This window comes from Pseudophryne corroboree, chromosome 9 (assembly GCF_028390025.1).
Source record: "Pseudophryne corroboree isolate aPseCor3 chromosome 9, aPseCor3.hap2, whole genome shotgun sequence".
NCBI classification, from domain to species: Eukaryota; Metazoa; Chordata; class Amphibia; order Anura; family Myobatrachidae; genus Pseudophryne; species Pseudophryne corroboree.
In genome coordinates this window covers 6,083,238-6,091,095 of record NC_086452.1, presented here as the reverse complement: position 1 = coordinate 6,091,095, position 7,858 = coordinate 6,083,238, and positions in this window count along the sequence as shown.

Here is a 7,858-nt window from a genome sequence, read left to right as displayed (position 1 = left end):
AGAAAGGCAGCAGGTATACATGAGAAAGGCAGCAGGTGTACATAAGAAAGGCAGCAGCTATACATGAGAAAGGCAGCAGCTATACATGAGAAAGGCAACAGGTATACATGAGAAAGGCAGCAGCTATACATGAGAAAGGCAGCAGTTATACATGAGAAAGGCAGCAGGTGTACATGAGAAAGGCAGCAGGTATACACGAGAAAGGCAGCAGGTGTACTTAAGAAAGGCAGCAGGTGTACATGAGAAAGGCAGCAGGTATACATGAGAAAGGCAGCAGGTACACATGAGAAAGGCAGCAGGTACACATGAAAAAGGCAGCAGCTATACATGAGAAAGGCAGCAGGTGTACATGAGAAAGGCAGCAGGTACACATGAGAAAGGCAGCAGGTATACATGAGAAAGGCAGTAGGTACACATGAGAAAGGCAGCAGCTATACATGAGAAAGGCAGCAGGTGTACATGAGAAAGGCAGCAGCTATACATGAGAAAGGCAGCAGGTATACATGAGAAAGTCAGCAGGTGTACATTAGAAAGGCAGCAGGTATACATTTTAAAGGCAGCAGGTGTACATGAGAAAGGCAGCAGGTATACATGAGAAAGGCAGCAGGTGTACATGAGAAAGGCAGCAGCTATACATGAGAAAGGCAGCAGGTGTACATAAGAAAGGCAGCAGCTATACATGAGAAAGGCAGCAGGTGTACATGAGAAAGGCAGCAGGTGTACATGAGAAAGGCAGCAGGTATACACGAGAAAGGCCGCAGGTGTACATGAGAAAGGCAGCAGGTGTACATGAGAAAGGCAGCAGCTATACATGAGAAAGGCAGCAGCTATACATGAGAAAGGCAGCAGGTATACATGAGAAAGGTAGCAGGTGTACATGAGAAAGGCAGCAGCTATACATGAGAAAGGCAGCAGGTGTACATGAGAAAGGCAGCAGGTGTACATGAGAAAGGCAGCAGGTGTACATGAGAAAGGCAGCAGGTACACATGAGAAAGGCAGCAGCTATACATGAGAAAGGCAGCAGGTATACATGAGAAAGGCAGCAGGTATACATGAGAAAGTCAGCAGGTGTACATGAGAAAGGGAGTAGTTATACATGAGAAATGCAGCAGGTATACATGAGAAAGGCAGCAGCTATACATGAGAAAGGCAGCAGGTACACATGAGAAAGGCAGCAGGTACACATGAGAAAGGCAGCAGCTATACATGAGAAAGGCAGCAGGTGTACATGAGAAAGGCAGCAGGTATACATGAGAAAGGCAGCAGGTGTACATAAGAAAGGCAGCAGCTATACATGAGAAAGGCAGCAGCTATACATGAGAAAGGCAGCAGCTATAGATGAGAAATGCAGCAGGTGTACATGAGAAAGGCAGCAGGTATACATGAGAAAGGCAGCAGGTGCACATGAGAAAGGCAGCAGCTATACATGAGAAAGGCAGCAGGTGTACATGAGAAAGGCAGCAGGTGTACATAAGAAAGGCAGCAGCTATACATGAGAAAGGCAGCAGGTACACAGGAGAAAGGCAGCAGGTACACATGAGAAAGGCAGCAGGTACACATGAGAAAGGCAATAGCTATACATGAGAAAGGCAGTAGCTATACATGAGAAAGGCAGCAGGTGTACATGAGAAAGGCAGCAGGTATACATGAGAAAGGCAGCAGGTGTACATAAGAAAGGCAGCAGCTATACATGAGAAAGGCAGCAGCTATACATGAGAAAGGCAACAGGTATACATGAGAAAGGCAGCAGCTATACATGAGAAAGGCATCAGTTATACATGAGAAAGGCAGCAGGTATACATGAGAAAGGCAGCAGGTACACATGAGAAAGGCAGCAGGTACACATGAGAAAGGCAGCAGCAATACATGAGAAAGGCAGCAGGTGTACATGAGAAAGGCGGAAGGTGTACATGAGAGAGGCAGCAGGTATACATGAGAAAGGCAGCAGGTATACATGAGAAAGGCAGCAGGTGTACATCAGAAAGGCAGCAGGTATACATGAGAAAGGCAGCAGCTATACATGAGAAAGGCAGCAGGTGTACATGAGAAAGGCAGCAGCAATACATGAGAAAGGCAGCAGGTGTACATGAGAAAGGCAGCAGCTATACATGAGAAAGGCAGCAGGTGTACATGAGAAAGGCAGTAGCTATACATGAGAAAGGCAGCAGGAGTACATGAGAAAGGCAGCAGGTAGTACATGAGAAAGGCAGCAGGTATACATCAGAAAGGCAGCAGGTGTACATGAGAAAGGCAGCAGCTATACATGAGAAAGGCAGCAGCTATACATGAGAAAGGCAGCAGGTACACATGAGAAAGGCAGCAGGTGTACATGATAAAGGCAGCAGGTATACATGAGAAAGGCAGCAGGTGTACATGAGAAAGGCAGCAGGTACACATGAGAAAAGTAGCAGGTATACATGAGAAAGGCAGCAGGTATACATGAGAGAGGCAGCAGGTGTACATGAGAAAGGCAGCAGGTATACATAAGAAAGGCAGCAGGTATACATGAGAGAGGCAGCAGGTACACATGAGAAAGGCAGCAGGTATACATGAGAAAGGCAGCAGCTATACATGAGAGAGGCAGCAGCTATACATGAGAAAGGCAGCAGGTATACATGAGAAAGGCAGCAGCTATACATGAGAAAGGCAGCAGCTATACATGAGAAAGGCAGCAGCTATACATGAGAAAGGCAGCAGCTATACATGAGAAAGGCAGCAGCTGTACATGAGAAAGGCAGCAGGTATACATGAGAAAGGCAGCAGCTATACATGAGAAAGGCAGCAGGTGTACATGAGAAAGGCAGCAGCAATACATGAGAAAGGCAGCAGGTGTACATGAGAAAGGCAGAAGGTGTACATGAGAAAGGCAGAAGGTGTACATGAGAGAGGCAGCAGGTATACATGAGAAAAACAGCAGGTATACATGAGAAAGGCAGCAGGTGTACATCAGAAAGGCAGCAGGTATACATGAGAAAGGCAGCAGCTATACATGAGAAAGGCAGCAGGTGTACATGAGAAAGGCAGCAGCAATACATGAGAAAGGCAGCAGGTGTACATGAGAAAGGCAGCAGCTATACATGAGAAAGGCAGCAGGTGTACATGAGAAAGGCAGTAGCTATACATGAGAAAGGCAGCAGGAGTACATGAGAAAGGCAGCAGGTAGTACATGAGAAAGGCAGCAGGTATACATCAGAAAGGCAGCAGGTGTACATGAGAAAGGCAGCAGCTATACATGAGAAAGGCAGCAGCTATACATGAGAAAGGCAGCAGGTACACATGAGAAAGGCAGCAGGTACACATGAGAAAAGTAGCAGGTATACATGAGAAAGGCAGCAGGTATACATGAGAAAGACAGTAGGTATACATGAGAAAGGCAGCAGGTACACATGAGAAAAGCAGCAGGTATACATGAGAAAGGCAGCAGGTATACATGAGAGAGACAGCAGGTATACATGAGAAAGGCAGTAGGTATACATGAGAAAGGCAGCAGCTATACATGAGAAAGGCAGCAGCTATACATGAGAAAGGCAGTAGCTATACATGAGAAAGGAAGCATGTATACATGAGAAAGGCAGCAGGTATACATGAGAAAGTCAGCAGGTGTACATGAGAGAGGCAGCAGGTGTACATGAGAAAGGCAGCAGTGTACATGAGAAAGGCAGCAGGTGTACATGAGAGAGGCAGTAGGTGTACATGAGAAAGGCAGCAGTGTACATGAGAAAGGCAGGTGTACATGAGAGAGGCAGTAGGTATACATGAGAGAGGCAGCAGGTATACATGAGAAAGGCAGCAGGTGTACATGAGAAAGGCAGCAGGTGTACATGAGAAAGGCAGCAGGTATACATGAGAAAGGCAGCAGCTGTACATGAGAAAGACAGCAGGTATACATGAGAAAGGCAGCAGGTATACATGAGAAAGGCAGCAGGTGTACATGAGAGAGGCAGCAGGCGTACATGAGAGAGGTAGCAGGTACACATGAGAAAGGCAGCAGGTGTACATGATAAAGGCAGCAGGTATACATGAGAAAGGCAGCAGGTGTACATGAGAAAGGCAGCAGGTACACATGAGAAAAGTAGCAGGTATACATGAGAAAGGCAGCAGGTATACATGAGAGAGGCAGCAGGTGTACATGAGAAAGGCAGCAGGTATACATAAGAAAGGCAGCAGGTATACATGAGAGAGGCAGCAGGTACACATGAGAAAGGCAGCAGCTATACATGAGAGAGGCAGCAGGTGTACATGAGAAAGGCAGCAGGTATACATAAGAAAGGCAGCAGGTATACATGAGAGAGGCAGCAGGTATACATGAGAAAGGCAGCAGCTATACATGAGAGAGGCAGCAGCTATACATGAGAAAGGCAGCAGGTATACATGAGAAAGGCAGCAGCTATACATGAGAAAGGCAGCAGCTATACATGAGAAAGGCAGCAGCTATACATGAGAAAGGCAGCAGCTATACATGAGAAAGGCAGCAGCTGTACATGAGAAAGGCAGCAGGTATACATGAGAAAGGCAGCAGCTATACATGAGAAAGGCAGCAGGTGTACATGAGAAAGGCAGCAGCAATACATGAGAAAGGCAGCAGGTGTACATGAGAAAGGCAGAAGGTGTACATGAGAAAGGCAGAAGGTGTACATGAGAGAGGCAGCAGGTATACATGAGAAAGGCAGCAGGTATACATGAGAAAGGCAGCAGGTGTACATCAGAAAGGCAGCAGGTATACATGAGAAAGGCAGCAGGTGTACATCAGAAAGGCAGCAGGTATACATGAGAAAGGCAGCAGCTATACATGAGAAAGGCAGCAGGTGTACATGAGAAAGGCAGCAGCAATACATGAGAAAGGCAGCAGGTGTACATGAGAAAGGCAGCAGCTATACATGAGAAAGGCAGCAGGTGTACATGAGAAAGGCAGTAGCTATACATGAGAAAGGCAGCAGCTATACATGAGAAAGGCAGCAGCTGTACATGAGAAAGGCAGCAGGTATACATGAGAAAGGCAGCAGCTATACATGAGAAAGGCAGCAGGTGTACATGAGAAAGGCAGCAGCAATACATGAGAAAGGCAGCAGGTGTACATGAGAAAGGCAGAAGGTGTACATGAGAAAGGCAGAAGGTGTACATGAGAGAGGCAGCAGGTATACATGAGAAAGGCAGCAGGTATACATGAGAAAGGCAGCAGGTGTACATCAGAAAGGCAGCAGGTATACATGAGAAAGGCAGCAGGTGTACATCAGAAAGGCAGCAGGTATACATGAGAAAGGCAGCAGCTATACATGAGAAAGGCAGCAGGTGTACATGAGAAAGGCAGCAGCAATACATGAGAAAGGCAGCAGGTGTACATGAGAAAGGCAGCAGCTATACATGAGAAAGGCAGCAGGTGTACATGAGAAAGGCAGTAGCTATACATGAGAAAGGCAGCAGGAGTACATGAGAAAGGCAGCAGGTAGTACATGAGAAAGGCAGCAGGTATACATGAGAAAGGCAGCAGGTGTACATGAGAAAGGCAGCAGCTATACATGAGAAAGGCAGCAGCTATACATGAGAAAGGCAGCAGGTACACATGAGAAAGGCAGCAGGTGTACATGATAAAGGCAGCAGGTATACATGAGAAAGGCAGCAGGTGTACATGAGAAAGGCAGCAGGTACACATGAGAAAAGTAGCAGGTATACATGAGAAAGGCAGCAGGTATACATGAGAAAGACAGTAGGTATACATGAGAAAGGCAGCAGGTACACATGAGAAAAGCAGCAGGTATACATGAGAAAGGCAGCAGGTATACATGAGAGAGACAGCAGGTATACATGAGAAAGGCAGTAGGTATACATGAGAAAGGCAGCAGCTATACATGAGAAAGGCAGCAGCTATACATGAGATAGGCAGTAGCTATACATGAGAAAGGAAGCATGTATACATGAGAAAGGCAGCAGGTATACATGAGAAAGTCAGCAGGTGTACATGAGAGAGGCAGCAGGTGTACATGAGAAAGGCAGCAGTGTACATGAGAAAGGCAGCAGGTGTACATGAGAGAGGCAGTAGGTGTACATGAGAAAGGCAGCAGTGTACATGAGAAAGGCAGGTGTACATGAGAGAGGCAGTAGGTATACATGAGAGAGGCAGCAGGTATACATGAGAAAGGCAGCAGGTGTACATGAGAAAGGCAGCAGGTGTACATGAGAAAGGCAGCAGGTATACATGAGAAAGGCAGCAGCTGTATCATGAGAAAGACAGCAGGTATACATGAGAAAGGCAGCAGGTATACATGAGAAAGGCAGCAGGCGTACATGAGAGAGGCAGCAGGCGTACATGAGAGAGGTAGCAGGTATACATGAGAAAGGCAGCAGGTGTACATGAGAAAGGCAGCAGGTATACATGAGAAAGGCAGCAGGTGTACATGAGAAAGGCAGCAGGTGTACATGAGAGAGGCAGCAGGTATACATGAGAAAGGCAGCAGCTATACATGAGAGAGGCAGCAGGTGTACATGAGAAAGGCAGCAGGTATACATGAGTAAGGCAGCAGTTGTACTTGAGAAAGGCAGCAGGTACACATGAGAGAGGCAGCAGGTGTACATGAGAAAGGCAGCAGCTATACATGAGAAAGGCAGCAGGTGTACATGAGAAAGGCAGCAGGTATACATGAGAAAGGCAGCAGGTATACATAAGAAAGTTAGCAGGTATTCATGAGAAAGGTAGCAGGTATACATGAGAAAGGCAGTAGGTGTACATGAGAGAGGCAGCAGGTAGTTCATGAGAAAGGCAGCAGGTATACCTGAGAAAGGCACCAGGTGTACATAAGAAAGGCAGCAGCTATACATGAGAAAGGCAGCAGTGTACATGAGAAAGGCAGCAGGTATACATGAGAAAGGCAGCAGGTATACATGAGAAATGCAGCAAGTATACATGAGAAAGGCTGCAGGTATACATTCGAAAGGCAGCAGGAATACATGAGAAAGGCAGTAGGTATACATGAGAAAGGCAGCAGGTATACATGAGAAAGGGAGCAGGTATACATGATAAAGGCAGCAGGTATACATGAGAAAGGGAGCAGGTATACATGAGAAAGGCAGCAGGTATACATGAGAGAGGCAGCAGGTATACATGAGAGAGGCAGCAGGTATACATGAGAGAGGCAGCAGCTATACATGAGAGAGGCAGCAGCTATACATGAGAAAGGCAGCAGGTGTACATGATAAAGGCAGCAGGTATACATGAGAAAGGGAGCAGGTATACATGAGAAAGGCAGCAGGTATACATGAGAGAGGCAGCAGGTATACATGAGAAAGGCAGCAGGTATACATGAGAGAGGCAGCAGGTATACATGAGAAAGGCAGCAGGTGTACATGAGAAAGGCAGCAGGTACACATGAGAAAAGCAGCAGGTATACATGAGAGAGGCAGCAGGTATACATGAGAAAGACAGTAGGTATACATGAGAAAGGCAGCAGGTACACATGAGAAAAGCAGCAGGTATACATGAGAAAGGCAGCAGGTACACATGAGAAAGACAGCAGGTATACATGAGAAAGGCAGTAGGTATACATGAGAAAGGCAGCAGGTATACATGAGAAAGGCAGCAGCTATACATGAGAAAGGCAGTAGCTATACATGAGAAAGGAAGCATGTATACATGAGAAAGGCAGCAGGTATACATGAGAAAGTCAGCAGTGTACATGAGAAAGGCAGCAGGTATACATGAGAAAGGCAGCAGGTATACATGAGAAAGGCAGCAGGTGTACATAAGAAAGGCAGCAGCTATACATGAGAAAGGCAGCAGCTATAGATGAGAAACGCAGCAGGTGTACATGAGAAAGGCAGCAGGTATACATGAGAAAGGCAGCAGGTGCACATGAGAAAGGCAGC